Source organism: Coffea arabica, chromosome 11e, assembly GCF_036785885.1.
Source record: "Coffea arabica cultivar ET-39 chromosome 11e, Coffea Arabica ET-39 HiFi, whole genome shotgun sequence".
NCBI lineage: Eukaryota > Viridiplantae > Streptophyta > Magnoliopsida > Gentianales > Rubiaceae > Coffea > Coffea arabica.
The window spans coordinates 36,081,879-36,098,802 of record NC_092331.1 but is presented as its reverse complement, the minus strand read 5'-3'; the positions used below and the strand labels follow the sequence as shown (position 1 = coordinate 36,098,802).

The following is a 16,924-nucleotide window of genomic DNA, read 5'->3' as shown; positions in this document are numbered from 1 at the left end:
TAAACATGGAGTATCAATAATTCAAGAAAAATTTACAATGGAAAGCGATAATAACACATTCATTAAAAAGGATACGGGCTCACATGGAGCTATTCATTCGTTCGTTCGTTCCCCTGACATTTCCCCTTATTCCTCCAATTATTTGAGAATTTCCTTTTTGAGAAGTAAAACCCTCGTGCCTTCGTTCGTTTATTCATCCCCTTCCGGACGTTGACCGGACACCACCCATCCGGACGTTTGCCGGACTCCACCTATCCGGACATGGCCGGACTACAAGGTAATACTCGAGTATACCAAATTCACCCAGGGTCACCATATCGCCCGACCGAGTCCGCTTCTGGCTCGAGTCGATCGGTAACGAAGGGCAGGGCCCAATTCAGTGAAAAGGCTTACATCATGCGCAACTAATGTTTCAATCATTAAATCATTGAAAATTTCACATTTCATTTAGGTCGAGCGCGATAAAGTACACACTCGCCTAGAAAATTCGTTTTGGAAATCATTGAAAACAGTTAACACGTCATCAAACAACAACAACAAGTCATGAAGTCATGGAGAATATAACAAACAAGAAACACTCACCTATGTATGCAAAACAACGGGTAAAATATCCTTCCGGATATTATCCTCAGTCACCGAGAAAACCTAAATTAAACGAGAAAGAATATTACAGATCATCTAGTACAACAATTAGGTACAATCAACGAAACTCGACAATTATTGAGTAGAACGGACAAAAAGATTTTAAAGTGAAATGAGGACATTTGGACCCGTGGACAAAATAACTAGGGTTTCATAGACCAATGGTAAGTATACCAATTCAAATAGAAACTTAGTCCTCGAGCGAAAATTTGGGCAGCATGCCCTTTGTATTTTCCTATTTTTCAGCCATTTATGGCTTCATCCTTTTACTCAATCAAACCCAAGGTTATCCATAACACAATTTCAGTTCAATAGCCATTCCATAGGCTCAAAACAATACAAGAACAAAATTAAGCTAATATCAAGTGCGGAAATGAAGTTTACAAAAGACAGTTTTGACATCATTTTGCGGTTTTGGCACCATTGGCACTACGATTATCGGATGGAGGTCCAATACACACTGTTTCGAAGCTAAGAGATAGAGATACAATGTTGAAGAAGGCCACTCAGTCCAGTTTCTAGTGCAACTAGGCCAAAAATGCAGGAGACTAAACCAGATCCGCAAAAATAGGTGAACAACCCGCATTCTGGTTAATAAACTGTAAGTCAGGCTACCTAAGTCCAAATCAAGTGATTCCAAAGCCATTCGAAAGCTAAGACATCAGGATACATTTCTTCAGAAGACCTCAACAACCAATTCAGAAGTATTCCCAACTAAAATAACCCATTACAGAAGCAATTCTCAAATTCGGGTAGAAACATGGCAGCAGGGGTAATTTGGTTGTTTCTCAGGTTACGTTACTCCGATTGAGCTGAAATTTTGTATAAACCTATAAAATACCATTCTATACAACTTTCATGTTTTATGTCAAGCTTAATTCGGCCTCTAACATGGTGAAATAAAACCGGACAGAAAGAGGGGAAATTTTTCCAGAAATCTGAAATTTTTTGGTTTCAATGATACTCTCTTCATTTCTTGCTTCACTTGCTACCAAAACCCCCTAAATAATCTTGGATACCACATATATTAACCATACACCAAGTTTGGGCAGAAATTCATCAAACCCTAACTCATGTACCCACAAGGAAAAACAATACCCAAGGCATGATAACAACCATTATACACCACAATTTTGAGTTGCTAAGCTAATTGGAACAAGATTAAGAGTAAAATTTGGGGAAACCATCATCCTTACCTTGCTTAGTGTCTTCCAAGAGCAACCCTAGCTTTCCCCTTCAAAAATTCACCAACACTTCACTAAACTAACACTCAAGGATAACTTTAATCGGTTTAGTTTTCTTTCTTCCTCACTTGGTGACTAGATTTCAAGAAGAAATGGTGAACTCTCTCTTGGGATTTTTCTCTCTCTCTCTCTCAGCCAAGACCAGAAAAAATGAAGAAGAAAGATGGCTGAAATGAAGGATAAAAAGGCAAGAAAAAAAATTAATCAAGGAGCCATGAGGTGGTGACACTTGGCACCACCAAAGCCATGCAAATTTTTCTCTCTCTCCCTTGCATTTTTGGCCACAAATTTCGGTCAAAGGCAGCTGGAAATGAGGGGATATTTTGCTCAAATATCAATGAGCTCATGTGGTAAGAAAGTGGTGGTCCAGTGGTGCATTCAATCGGTAGTGCGCGGTACTCGTCGGTTCACGCCGTTTTTCCTTAAAACACACGTACTCGGGTTTTTTCTTCCCAATCACTAACTTTTTATCATGGCTCCTAATCACATATTATTTCTCACCTAAAAGTCACTCTTAATCACCAAATTTGAATCCTTGCTCCGTACCGAAAAATCATCCGGCGAAAAATCACGAAAACCTTAGTTTGCTCCAATCCTGAAAACGTAGAGTGAAACCCTACTTTCTAGGTTCATTTGCACTTATTGGAGAATGATTGGGTAGTAGGGCTTTAATAAATGAATAATTTCTAAATAAAAAAGCATTTTTGAGAAAAGTATAAAAAATTTGCGAGTCCTCACATCTTGTTCCCCGCGGTGGAGATCTCACGTCCTTAGCATTACCTTCAACTCTTGAGTATTCGGGTACAAGAATCCGAAATAAGATAATTCACAACTCGAGCCAGCCGGTCCCAAGAATAAATCACCACATTTGAGATTCTTGCCCGACATACATATCTAATTTTCCCCAAGTATCAAAATAAATGGTTTATACATATCACATTCATGATTCACAACTTATGCTTTAAAATAGTACTTAAGCCTTACTCATTCACTGGTCCAAACTCACCCCGTGCAGAGACCACGTGAAGTAGTTCTAATACCACCTGTGACGACCCCACCTCCCCCTAGGGTATACCCTAGGGTTTAGCGAGTTGCCAGTCCAGTTCTCGCCAGGACTCACTCACGTTTAACTCGAGAAAAGAACTTACAACCATAGAAAAGAAATAAAACAACGATTCCAAGCTCAACATATACATTGATGCTCAAATCCAGCTACAAGACTTATACATGCCCAAATATATCAAGGTGTTTACAATCCAGGTGCAACCAACCCTAGTCGAGCACTAGCGCGAGTACAATTGCAAAATTCAAAAAAAAACTAGATTACGCTAACCTGTACAAGTCTCACACCTCGCTCGTATCCCCTGTAAGAAAAACAAAACTAAAGGAATGAGCTAAATGTGACGCCCCCACTTCTCCCAAGGGCAAACCCAAGGGTATCGGCGGAACGCCTGTCCAACTCTCGCCAGGACTCGATACAATACCATTTCAAACTTAAAGGGACAACAATTAAATACACAAGTTGAAGTAGAGAAAATAAGTCGCTTCCATGCATAGATATTCAATCTTACATCACAAGTTTCAAAGTATATCAACTTCCCCAAAATTTACAACTTTCAAAAGATGTCTAGTCAAGTACATTCCCAAAATTCTAGTCAAAAAAGCCATCAAGTAGGCTTTTCCATAATTCCTTCCAATTCAGCTCCTGTTAAGGAAAACAAATCTAACGGGGTGAGCGGATGCTCATGAGGCCAAGAAAAAAACAAAACATGCACATACGAACACATAGTTCCAGTAAAAAGTAACGATAACATCTGTACAAGAATTAAAGTAAGAAAGTTCAAGTAATTCACAATGTCTAATATAACACATATGGGAGCTCTCAGGAGCTAATTTCCATTTGCTTCGCCGGGTCTCGATCATATACCTCTGCGTGATGACACTCCGTCATCCGAGTAGGTATTTTTAGTCCGTAGAACTCCACTTTACTTCACGAATCCCGTTCACCATTACACCCCCTGTTCCGGGCCCGCTCATCATTTAGAAGGCGATACTACTTGAGTATGCCAAGCGAGATCTCTCAAATAGATCAAACTTTACGAATAATCTCATGGATCACCAAACTTCTCGACCAGGCCCATGCCGGCTCGAGTTACAAGGTTAGCCTATGAGTTTGGGCATCCCCCGAATATGAATACGAATACGAATATGAATACGAATATAAGTCGATGAGCAGCGCTCCATTCGACGATTCCAAATGCTTACCACAAATACGAATTATGAATACGAATCATAAGAATAGAAGTCGATGAGACAACGCTCCAATCGACGGTTTCAAGTATGATGCACATAGCCAAATTCGAATAAAATTTTCATTTGAAAGAGAACAAGTGCGATAAAGTACATACTCGATTCAAAATTTCCAATTTCACATAATTGATGCAAAATAATTAACGTATTTAATCACATAACATGCACTTGACACTCACCAATCAAAGTAAGGGAGTAAGTGCTCAAACAAGTGTTTAGGCGTCCGCTTCGAGATCCTCTTGAAGGTTCTCTTGAGCGCCTGAGCAAATAATAATTGCCTATCACATACTATTACTTATAAACCCCTTGTTAACAAGGAAGATTGTACACTTGTACAATATTAAGAAAATGTCATGAAAGAGAGCGTTAATTACTCGTAAATCAAGACTCAAAAGTGGGGTTTAATAACATAAAAGGAAAAAATGATTTCTTCCATGAAATCAAGTTTAAAACGGTCAATCAACTTCAAAGGATGGAGAAGAGTTTCTAAAAACTCATTTCCCATCAAGTCGGAAAATTTCAGTTTTAAGTGACAATCTTTGAAATTTCATATCTTTCACTCAGTACGTCCAAAATTAGAAAACTTTGTAGCGTTGGAATCTTGGTTCAAAGTAATAAAAGTTCATAGAAGACACTTTTCCAAGATTCTAAACAGAAGACATTCAAATCTCAGCTCAAAGTGGCTGACTTGAGCATACAAGACAGTTTCGATCATGTTTTTCGGCAAGCTTTGGAAATTCGGCAAAATTCACAGGAAGTGAACTAGCCTCTGAAATTTGTAAAACAATGAGAATTTTGATCAAGGTTTCAATTAAAAAAATGGAATTACATTCGGAGTTTTGAGTGTCAAGATATAGTAGCTCAAAGTTGGAAAATTTTCATTACTAAACAGTGAATTTTCCAGATTTGAAAGTAAACTTTGGGTCATTATTTGGGTATCGAAATGGTCTTGGAATAATACCAAATTTGGTACAATTCAACTTCCATATGAGGACTAATTCTCTATCAAATTTCATGTAAAAAATCGTACGGGAAGGTAGTTAACAAAACTACCAAAGTTCAAGAATTTCCCAAAGCAAATCTGCCTTCTTGTTTTCTTTTCCTTTTCAAACACTTTACCCTATAAAATCAGTCCCATTTTGGTTCATTTGTGAAACCAAGGTCCAAGAAATATTTCATAACCAATTGGCAGTTGGTTGACATCAAAATTTCAAAATAAAACATCTCACAAACAACCAAACCAGTCGGCCAGCAAAAAGTAGGGTTTTCCAGCTCAGATTCAGTTTAAAAAATGTACCATATCTCACTCAATACAACTCAGAATTGAGAATGGTTGATGGTGTTGGAAACTAGAATCATAAAGCTACATTTCATCAGAAGAAGTCATTTTGAAAATCAGTTCATAGGTAGTTTGAATTCAGGCAACAAGATGCATCTTACCACTGTCATTCGAACAGAACAAGAAACTTTGGTGAATCATTACGGATCACTCAGTTTGAACTAGATGGTGCATTTTATACCGTTGGAAAGCTACAAATGTCTAGTTTCAAATGCCATAAACTACACTCGATTTTGACTTTTGTACAGAGAGATATGTTCAATTAAAGAGATACTGTTCATCAGCCCAGAACACGTTTTCCAGTTTGCCTTTCATTTCGAAATTTCAACTTTTACTCAACCAAATCAATTGATTTTTGGTAGAAACTTTCTACACACACTATATAACATATATACATCAGTTTCACAATCATTTGAGCCCCCAAAATTTAAAATACAGGTATGGTAAAAACAAGACAGATTTGCCTAGCATTTCTGCGAATTTTTTTTCGATCTTTCCTTTGATTCTCTATCCACAATCATCTTAAACAACACTTAAACAACTCAAACCAAGCATTATATCATCATATCAGCCCATACAACCAAGGTGGGAATTCATAGAGCCCACTTCAACCATTCCAATTCAAATAATAACATCAATAATGAAGCTACAAGCTTCATAGCCAAGATTAAACCCACTAAAGCCAAGATTAAAAGATTGGATGATTACCTCCCAATCCTTGAGAGAAACCAGAAATTTTTACACCTCTAAAGCCCAAGAAATACCGTGAGATGATGCCTATCTCCTAGCTTAAGTGAATCTCCAAATGATATGGAAGTTGTGTGACGATTTGTGAAGGATTTGGAGCAAGAATTGAAGTGAAATTGTGAAGAGCTTTTCTTCTTGTTCCTTGCTAAGTTTTGGCCAGCTATGGTGAGTGAGGAGAGAGAGAGAGCTGATGAATGAAGCTTCTTGGAGAAGCTAGAGTGTTTGTGGTTAAAAGTTTGAGCAAAAGTCAACTACGAATAGTACTCTCGCGCGCACGTGTCATGTCTGTTTTCTCTCGGGTTTGTTTCACTTATGCACTAAACCTCTAATGTACTTCCTTTAACATTATAATTATGCACTCTTAGTAGTCTAGTATTAATTTCTTAAATCTCCATTGGGTCGATTTGATGCGAAAAACGCGAACTTCCAATTCGCATGTGATAAATCGAAACTTAAGAGAAATTCATGTAACGATAATATAACTCACTTATACTAGGGTAAATAATCCTAAAAATAACTATTTTTGAAATAAAAACATGAGTCCTCACAAGTATTAATTCCTCAAATTTCCAATTAGTTTGTACAGGCGCGACTTTCAGGAAACTTTCGACGTGCGCACGGTATAAGTTTAAATTTTAACTCACTTACATCTAATCTCTAAATCAACTTTTCTTAGTCTACTATTGATCATTCTTAATTCTCCAAAAATTATTGCACTCTCAAATCGAATTTTACCTCGAAAAATGTGTACTCGTTATTCCTTACTAAACGGGCCTCTGAAAAATAAAGTTTACTAATGAAACGTTTTAAAAACATAAGTAAGGTATTGTTCCATGTAAATGGATTTAAAACGGTTGAAATAAATTATTTGGAGAAAATGGGTGAATAAATAATTAAATAAGCCAGTAAAATAAGATAAAAATAAGAAAATTTTCGGGTCCTCACACTAAAAGCCCAGTGAGGTTCCATACACATAATCAAGCAATTAAATCCAAGACATTAAACATGTAATAGCAACTAATCCAGAAAACATTTAACATATAAAAGCAATGATAACTGTGGCAGCCCCACCTCACCCTAAGGTGAACCAGAGGGTTCGGCGGGCCGCCTGCCTAGCTCTCGCTAGGACTCACGCAAGGAAACCGACTAAACCCCTTCGACGAATAACTTAAACCAAAACAAAGTTCGCCACCCGAACAAGCCAAACCTTTAAACAACCAGAATACTATGGACACATTAACTTCAGAGATAACATTGCCATTGGACGTCTGAAAGTTCACTCTTAAGTACACCTCCAACCAGTTTAACACACAACTATATTTATACATTTCAAACCACAAAGTGAAATCATAAAATTCAAATACATTCATACAAATCAAAATAAAACTTAGGGTTTGCACTTTTCCAGCTTCAAGTGGCAACCCAAGACAAAAGATACATAGTCCGATTCAAAACAACATTCACAAAAACTAAAGGCAGACTTCAAGTCTCTCGAATGCCAAAACCTGTTCAGGAAAACAAATAACGTGGGGTGAGCTAAAGCTCAGTGGTGCCCCAAACATGCAATCATATAATTAATCGCAGTTGACCCTCCGTCAACTCTCACTATCTAAAGTCTATGTAGATTCTTTTTTTTTTCTTAACATGCTCCAACCAACTTACTCCCACCGGGCCCGTCCTTCACACGAGAGAGTTTGGTATTACTCGAGTATACCTTTTATAGCCTAGTCGAGGGATTCACCCAACGACGTCACACAAGTGGTTACCAAGTCAGGATAAGAGGCCCTCCCACCCTAAGGTGTGGTACATTCTCCTGCCTGGTAGTTGAGTTGACGAGTCCACGCTCCAGTCAACAATTGCAAGATTTTGGTACTTGAGTTAGGATAAGAGGCCCTCCCACCCTCAGGTGTGGTACATTCCCCCACTCAGTACTTAACTAGTGCAAGCAAGGTATTCGAGAAAACATTTCAAGCAATTCACCACTCGAGAGGCTAGTGCGATAAAGTACACACTGCCCTCTTCGATGGATCAGAAAAACCACATTCCAATTATCACATAACAGTCAAGAGAGCACTTTAACAAGATAAAACATAGAACAAGCAAGGACACTCACCAAAAGTTAAGCTCAAAAGTCGAGTTGGGAATCGAAGTCCACGTCCTCGCTAAACCCTAAAAGGCCAAGTTTTAAATCTATAAGTTTTACTATACAAGTTCTTGATTTATATGTAAAAGATTATCTGATATATAACTAGTTTATTTCCTCGAAATAAATCAACAATTCTCTTAAAATTAAAACTAGTAAAAGTGATAAAATATTTCGTATGGTTTCTTTAAAGATACATTTCTTTCTAGAGGTGCAACTAGAACTAATCTACTTCAAATAAGTTTTCTTGCCGAACAAGTTTTCTAAACCTTTTCATTTAAAGTTATTGAAATCTCGTGTTTTTGACAGTTTTCCTCTAAAACAACTAGTCAGGGACAATTTTATGAAAAATTTAGAGTTTGAAAGTTAGTGTAATTAATTCCTAAAAGTAATAAAGCTAGTTTAAGCGAAGGAAATAATTAACTAGTTAGCAAGGTTTTAAAAAGTCTCGACACCTGAATTTTAGCATTATCGTACTATACTCAATTTCTATAGCTTGATACTAGGACAAAATATTTCAACAAAGCTTGGTTTAAAAGTACCCGAATTCAAAGAACCAAAACGGACTTCACGATTCCTATTCATTTGCACATTATATTCCAATTTGCCAATATAGCAAAAATCACAATTCCAACATCAATTTCACTAGGGCTTCGTCAATCATTAGCCCTAGGTCGCAGCAAGTTCAATTCTAATCAAAATTAAACAAAGGAAGTCTAAGACGTCAAAACAATTCCAAACCACAAGTCATGGCTTTCCAAGTGCATTTCGGCCAAATCACTTAAACAATTCCACCAAAAATTTAACTCTTGTAAAGATTACTCAAATGGCCAAGAGCTTCATCAATCATTAGCTCTTGGCATCAAACAATCATTTCTTACTTTATTATTTAAACTATCAAAATCAAATTTGACCTTAATATATAAATTTAACATTCTTAATATTCATTTTTCCCTTTTATTTTCAAAACTTATTAACTTTATCATTTTCAAACCATGAAACATACCTATCTTCAAGTTTAACTTGTATACTCATTCAGTCCAATATACTTTCTCAATCCAATATTAATTATGGCTTATAGAAACTCCACTCCCTTTTTCAACTAAACTTTAAGTTATTTGTAATTTAACTTAATCCACAACCTTCACCTCTCACAATTTATAGTCTTTGAATTACTAAGAAAGCCAATTTTAAGCGATTAGAAGTCACTTCATGAATGCGGCTATAACAATTTACTTAAGAGTTTCTAAAATATCAAATAAGTTTTAACTCATTGCCATATGACCTATCTACCTAAATTCAGCAACAAAACTTCAAGTTTTCATCCAATAACTTCATTTTCCAATTGATTAAACTACAGAGTATCAACGAATATTATATGTGGAAGTTCACAGAATTGAAATTTGAAAGAAAAAATGGTCCTACGTTCATTCTCTTCCTCTCGGCTATCTCTCTCTCTCTCTAACAGATTGCATCAGCTTTCTTCATTTAATTCCACATGCCAAAGTTGATTATCAAACTACAGAGTACCATCAGCAGGAGCACAAGATTACAGCCAAGGAAATCAGAAGCAACACTGGTTCAACTCCTAATCTCCCTCTCTCGGCATAACTTCAGAATTTTTAGCAACAATCAACTTAACCCAATTTTTCTCCAACAAACTCTTCAGTTCATGTTCAAATCTTTCATGCATGTTCAAACCAAGCTAATATATAATATATATTACAGTTTAACATAGGAATTCAAGACCAAAAATCATGAAGACAGTTAAGAATCTGTCATTCTCTTTCTCGGGTAAGCTGGAAAATTTTGCAGTAGAAAACTTCCCTTGGTTTCCATCCAAAATCCAACTTTTCCCCAGATTTTCTTCAACTAAACCTCCCAAACATCAAAGACCCACGTATCACATGCAAAATCTACCATTAGTTTCCATTTTTTTTTTAATAACAACAGGCTGCAGCTCAGCCTGCAAGCTCTCGGTTTCCAACTTCAGTCCAGCTTCTATTTTTCTTCATTAATAGATTTTTCCTTCGGTTAAAACTCGTTATTCCCTCGCTAAGACTAACATGCATTCAATCTACTCTCTGATATCTAGTAATAAAAGGTGATTACAGAATTTCTCTACCTGTTTTCCCTTAAAGCTCAGCAAAAGCAGACTGTTCCTATGCTTAGCTTCCGGTTCCTCAAACTGCAACTACTTCCTTCCTTCCTCTCAGTGATAACTGGTCAGGGATGCACTAGCAACGTTTCCTCCTTCAATCACCCCCTTAGCACTCAATTTAGAGTAGTGGAAGGAGAAAGAAATGGTGAAGCTCTCAGTTTCTCTCTCTCAGTTGCTGCTGTCCAGAGTAGAAATTTAAAGCTCTCTCACGTTGTAACTTCCTATTATTCTCCCTCGGTCGATAACTCCTATACTGGTCACTCACTTCCTCTCATTTGGTGGGGAACAAACTCTGAGTTCTCCTCTCAATTTTGTTGCTAGTCAGACACTCCACAGCTTTGCTTCACTCGGTTTTCTTTTCCTTTGCTCAGACTACTAGCTGGCTGCATGGTAATTTTGAGATGGAGGAAGGCTAATTTGGTCTTTTAACATCTTGTCCGACCTTCCACTTAAGTCCTCATTCGTAAACTACTTCCAAAATTTTACCCCAAATGAAATTTGATAGCCTATTGGTATACTAATCTCGCAAAAATTCAATTATCGAGATTTTAACGTCCTAAATGCAGTTATAAGGGTTTTGACCTAAAACAATTTCGTCTTAATTCTAGGTTCCCGTTGATACTTAACAATTATAAACACTTAAAATTAGCTATCGGAATTCAAAGAATTAATATTAAAACAATAAAATACTCTACCTCAAGAAATATTAAGTTAACTTGGCAAAAATCAAATAATTCAATATTCTGCACAATTAAACTATTTGTAACCTAAAAATTATTTTTACCTACTTATTTAAGATTGTGACGACCCCACCTCCCCCTAAGGCGTACCAAAGGGTTCGGCGGACCGCCTGCCCAGCTCTCGCCAGGACTCACTCACTATCTCAATCGAGTCACGTACACACATTCATGAACCATAAATAACATTCCCAATTCAAGCTTATAATTTACATTAATAGAAATCGAAGTACGAAGTCTCAATACACCAAACTAGATCAAAACGAATACAATCCAAATACAACATGTTCCATCCGAGGAATAGCGTGAGTACAAGTCAAAATCAAACAGCTAGTCTATGCTAGACTTTACATATCTCACACCTCGCTCGTACCCCTGAAAGGAAAACAAATGGAGTGGAATGAGCTAAAAGCCCAGTGAGGTTCCAAATAGCAAATTGACCATTATTTATAAGTACGAGTTTTCGATATAGCAAAGTAACGAGCATAAAGTGTTCATAAATGTGAACAGTAACACGTCAAGTAGAAATCTTAAAATGAGCGAATGTAGAAAATTTTTCAAAAGAAACAATAATCCAATAAACAATAACTACTCCAAAGTATAAGGATACGGATGACTCTCAGGAGCCAAATTCCCATTACATTACTAGAAGCTTGATCCCGTAGTAGTTGACACTCCGTCAACTTTCAAGTAAGTAACCAATCCAGTAGAACACCACTTAAACGACTCTCCGTCCACCGTTCAACCCCCAGCTGGGCCCAAAATCCTCAAGAACACGGGTGGTAATACTCGAGTATACCGATTAGTCGAGGAGATATCACTCCACTCGACAATACAAGAGACCCAGGGTTCGTTACCCAATCGACCAAGCCCTTGCCGGCTCGACTAGAGTAACTCGCCACAGGGTTTCTGGAATTCCAGGAAGTGCGCGCATCATAAACAAGTATATCAAGTCAATTGCAACAATAAACAAGTATATCACGTAAGGGCAAGTGCGATAAAGTACACTCTTGCCCTTACAATTCACGTATATAACATGTAATCAGATTGGTCACGTATCAAGTTCAAGTATCAAGTTCAATTCGGTATTTGAAAGCACTCACCCAAAAGATATAGTGCTACTGGTCACTTTCAGGTTATACTCCGAGTTCGGAGTCCAAATCTGCGATAAAACTCAATTTGAGAACTTTGAAACATGACTAGAGTTCGAAACTTAGACGTTTCGTTCAATAAGAATCAAGAAATTGAAATTCACTTGGAGAATACTCGTGAGATACTCGCTCACTTTTTAAATGATAAAAATTTGTAACATTTATACTTGAAATGGTCATGCGAGTCGAAAGTACAAGGGAAAACGTACTTTGAGCAATCATTATTTCATTTCTCAAGGGTACAAGTTCGGCCAAGTCCTTACTTATATACCTCGAACAAGAAGACTCAAGTTCCCTAGATGGTTCAAGTACTATTCATATCAACTCGACCCAAGTCGCAAGTGTATTTATATAGTCCTCGAGCGTAAATTTGGGCAGCATGCCCTTTGTGTTTACCTAATTTTTCCAGCCATTTAGGCTTCATTATTTTTCTTCAACAACAGCCCAACAACATACATATCAGCAATTTATGTCAAGAGCCGTTCCATAGGCTCACAATATCATAACAACAAGAACCGCATCAAGTACAAGTGCAGAAATTCAATGTGGCACAAGACAGATTTGATGTATACAAGCGGAAATAACTTGTCCGAGGCTACGCTTATCGGATTAAGACGAAACCTATGCCGTTTCGAAGCTAAGACACAAAGCTACAACATTCATGAAGGTCACTTAGTCCATTTCCTAATGTAACTTAGTCAAAATCTCAGACTACTAAACCAGAAACCAATTCATCGGCTGTTTAAACGCATTATGCTGTAGCGGACCTAACTCAGTGTACACAAGTCCGAATCAGGTTTTCTTTGAGGCATTTTAAAGCTACTTCAGAACACTACAACTTTTATGTTTTGGCCCAGAGCTAAATCAGAATGGATCCTGATCAAAAATCGTGATAAACTGGACTGAACTGAAGAAACGGACTGCTGGGAAATTCTTAAAACAGTAGGGGTATTTTGGACTTTTCACGTTCTACGTTGCTCCGATTGAGCTGAAATTTTATAGGAACCTATAAAACATCATTGCCTACAACTTTCCTTCTTTGACCCAAGGCCAAATCGGCCTCTAACACATAGATACAAATTCGGACAGAAGTGATCAAGAATTTTCCAGAAATCTGGAATTTGTAGTTTCTAGTGAAATTTTCCCTAATTTCTCACTCCAATCACTCCCAAAACACCTTATAAAACCTCAATGGTAACATACAAGTATCACACATCAAGTTGGGCAGAAATTCCACAGCCCTAGTTCATCAATTAAATTGGGGAAAAACTTCTACACATGCTAGCATCCATGAATCCACCACCAATCAAGCTACTAAGCTTACTTTAACCATGATTGAAAGAGAAAGTTAGAGAGATATCATCCTCTTACCTTGATTTGAGTTCTCCAAGGGTAGCCCAAGCCTTCTCTTTCCAAAATTTCACCACCAAACACTAGCTAATCACTCAAGGAGAAGATTAATCGGTTTGGTTTGGTTTGATTCTTGCTTTATAGATGAATCCAAGAAGAAATGAAGAGGTTTCTCTCTTATTCTTCCTCTCTCCCTCTCTCGGCTCTTAGCAGCAGAAATGAAGGAAAAATGGGGCTTAACTTGTCTTATAAGAGAGTAAGAGAATTAGGACTAATGGTGTCCACAAATCTTGGCCAACACTTGGACTAATCTTGACCACAAAATTTTCTTTCTCTTGCCTTGCCTTTGAGCCACACATTCGGTCAAGCTATCATCATGAGGGGGAAGATATTTTGCTCAATTAGTAATGAGCTTATACAGTAAGAAAGTGGTGGTCAAGTGGTGCGTTCAAACGGTAGTGCGCGGGACCCGCCGGTTGGCGCCGTTTTTCTTAAAACTCACGTACTAGGGTTTTTACTTCCCATTCACTAACTTTATACCATTGCTACTAATCACATATTATTTCTCACTCAAAAGTCACTTTTAATCTCCAAATTTAATCCTTACTCTGTATCGAAAATTCATCCGGCGAAAAATCGCGAAAACCCTAATTTTGCTCCAAACTTGAAACCGAAGCGTAAAACCTTATTTTCTAGGTTTATTTACACTTATCATGGAATAATTGGATAGTAGGGCTTTAATAAATGATAATCTTCAAATAAAAAGAAATTTTTAAGAAAACGTGAGGAATTTTCCAATTCCAGTAATTAAAATTAGGGTTTTAATTAAAATATGAGACATTTAGGAAAACCGGTTAGTCACAAGTAAACTAGGGTTTTTGGCTACAATATTAGGGTTTCTAGTCTTTTAAACCAAAATAAGGTTTTAAATCAACCCAAAGAAATACACTTTAATATTTTCTTCACAAACAACCTCCTAATATTCGGGATGTTACAATGATAAACTAATAATAACATTTATTAAAAGTCTAAAATGCAAATGCAACAAGTATATATATATTTATATATATATATATATACATATATTTTCAAGGTTCTCACAATAACACACTCATTAAAAGGATACATGCTCACGTGGAGCCATTCGTTCATTCATTCGCCAACCATTTTCCTTATTCCTCCAACATTAGAAAACATTTGCAAGTGAAAACTCCTCCAATGTTCTTGACATTCATTCATTGATTTCATTTCCCGCCACTAGCCAATTCACTAGCCAGTCTCCACCATTCTTCGTGATCATACTCGAGTATACCAAACATTATCCCAAGTTCACCAGCCGCCCGACCGAGTCCGCTTCTGGCACGGTCGACTGGCAACGAAGGGCAAGGGCCCAGTTCAGCCAAAAGGCTTACATTCAGGCACAAGTAGCATTTACTCATTTAATCGTTGAAACTTACACGTTCATTTAGATCGAGTGCGATAAAGTACACACTCGCCTAGTAAAAATTCATTTTAGCAATCATTGAAAACATTTAACCAAATATTCACAAATAATCACATAGTCACTTATTGTATAAACACACAAGAAACACTCACCAGTTTAAGCAAAATAACGTCAAAAGTTTCCTTCCAGATTATGCCCTTGATCACCGACAAACCCTAAGAATAACTAATCCAAAATTGTAGTGAGCAAAGGTAATTCAAAGTTTTCGAGAGAAAACTAACACTTTTCATCTTAGTTGATACCAAATCTTGGTCAAAACAACTCATATACTAATAGTGAAATGCATTCAAGGATACATATGTAACTTAAGATCCAACTAACCCTAATCTCAAACCGTACATCTCACTAATATTCATAAAAGTAAGTAATAGAAATTTGGGCAGCATGCCCTTTGTATTTCGCTATTTTCCAGCCATTTATGGCTTTATTATTTTCCTCAACTCAGCCCATATTCACACATAAGCGATCTTAACACAATAGCCCTTCAACTAGGCTCAATGTCATACAATTACAAGACAAGTCTAGCAATGCGACCGAAAACCAATTTTAAAGGCAAATAGCTAAACAGCATATTTGACGTTTTATAGCATTTTGGTCACAACTGAAGCTATGCTTATTTGATTGGAGTACACTTTATGCCATTTCGAAGCTGAGACATAGACCTACAATTCTTATGAGGCATCAACAGCCAATTCGTTCATTTTCAAGGTCAAAATGTGCGATCTCAGAGGAAACAGTACACTGCCTGCGCAATAGGGCATTTGGCAGTCAGGGGTAATTTTGTCATTTCACATGATACAGTCCTCCGATTGTGCTGAAATTTTACAAGCAGTTATATAACTCCATTCCCTACAACTTTCATGTTTTGACCTAGACCTGATTAGCCTTTTTCATACTCGACTATACAGGTCAGGAACAGGACGGATTGGCCTACAATTTCTGGAATTTGATGATTCAATGCTTGAAAATCACATTTATGTCTTGAATCACAACCCCGAGTCCCTATCCAAGCTGATCAACATCATATACTAGATAAAAACAAGAATCACAACTGAAAATATCAAACCCTTGCTAAACATTCCACCATATCATGCAAAACTCACTAATTAACCATCATAAACCAAGATTAAGAGCTTCTATCCAAACATTAGCAAGATTAAGAAGAGAAAAAGGAAAGGCAACCATGATAGCTTCCAATAATTTCTTGTAAGTGCAAACCACATCCCATTCTTCCCAAACTTTCAGCATCCCAAGTCTTCCAAGTACTAAAAGGAAAGGTTAATCGGTTTGGCTTGGTTGTTTTCTCTCAAACTAAGATGATTCAAGGTGGAAGTTGGAGTTTTCTCACTTGGTGTTTTCTCTCTTCAAGCTTGGCAAAAATGTATAGAAATGAAGAGGAAATGAAGTGAATTTGGTGATAAAAATGAAGGAAATTGGTTGGTCAAACAACCCTTGGATGGTTGCCACTTGTCACTACAAGATTAAGTCTTTAATTTTTCTTCTTTTTCCTTTCTTTTTGGTCAACATTTTCGACCCTCTCTAGGATAATTAAGGGCTGATATTTCTGAAATATTAACAAGGATATTAAGGTAATAA

General features: G+C 37.0%; 1 long non-coding RNA gene across 1 annotated transcript; it reads right to left on the bottom strand.

Moving 5' to 3' along the window:
* Nucleotides 1-11,526: 11,526 nt before the first annotated feature.
* On the bottom strand, nt 11,527-14,036 carry LOC140021773 (uncharacterized). The gene is made up of 3 exons (XR_011825753.1): nt 13,846-14,036; nt 12,427-12,485; nt 11,527-11,698 (listed from the first exon to the last, which is right to left on the bottom strand). It is a non-coding gene; the product is annotated as an uncharacterized lncRNA (long non-coding RNA).
* Between the last annotated feature and the right edge of the window lie 2,888 nt (nt 14,037-16,924).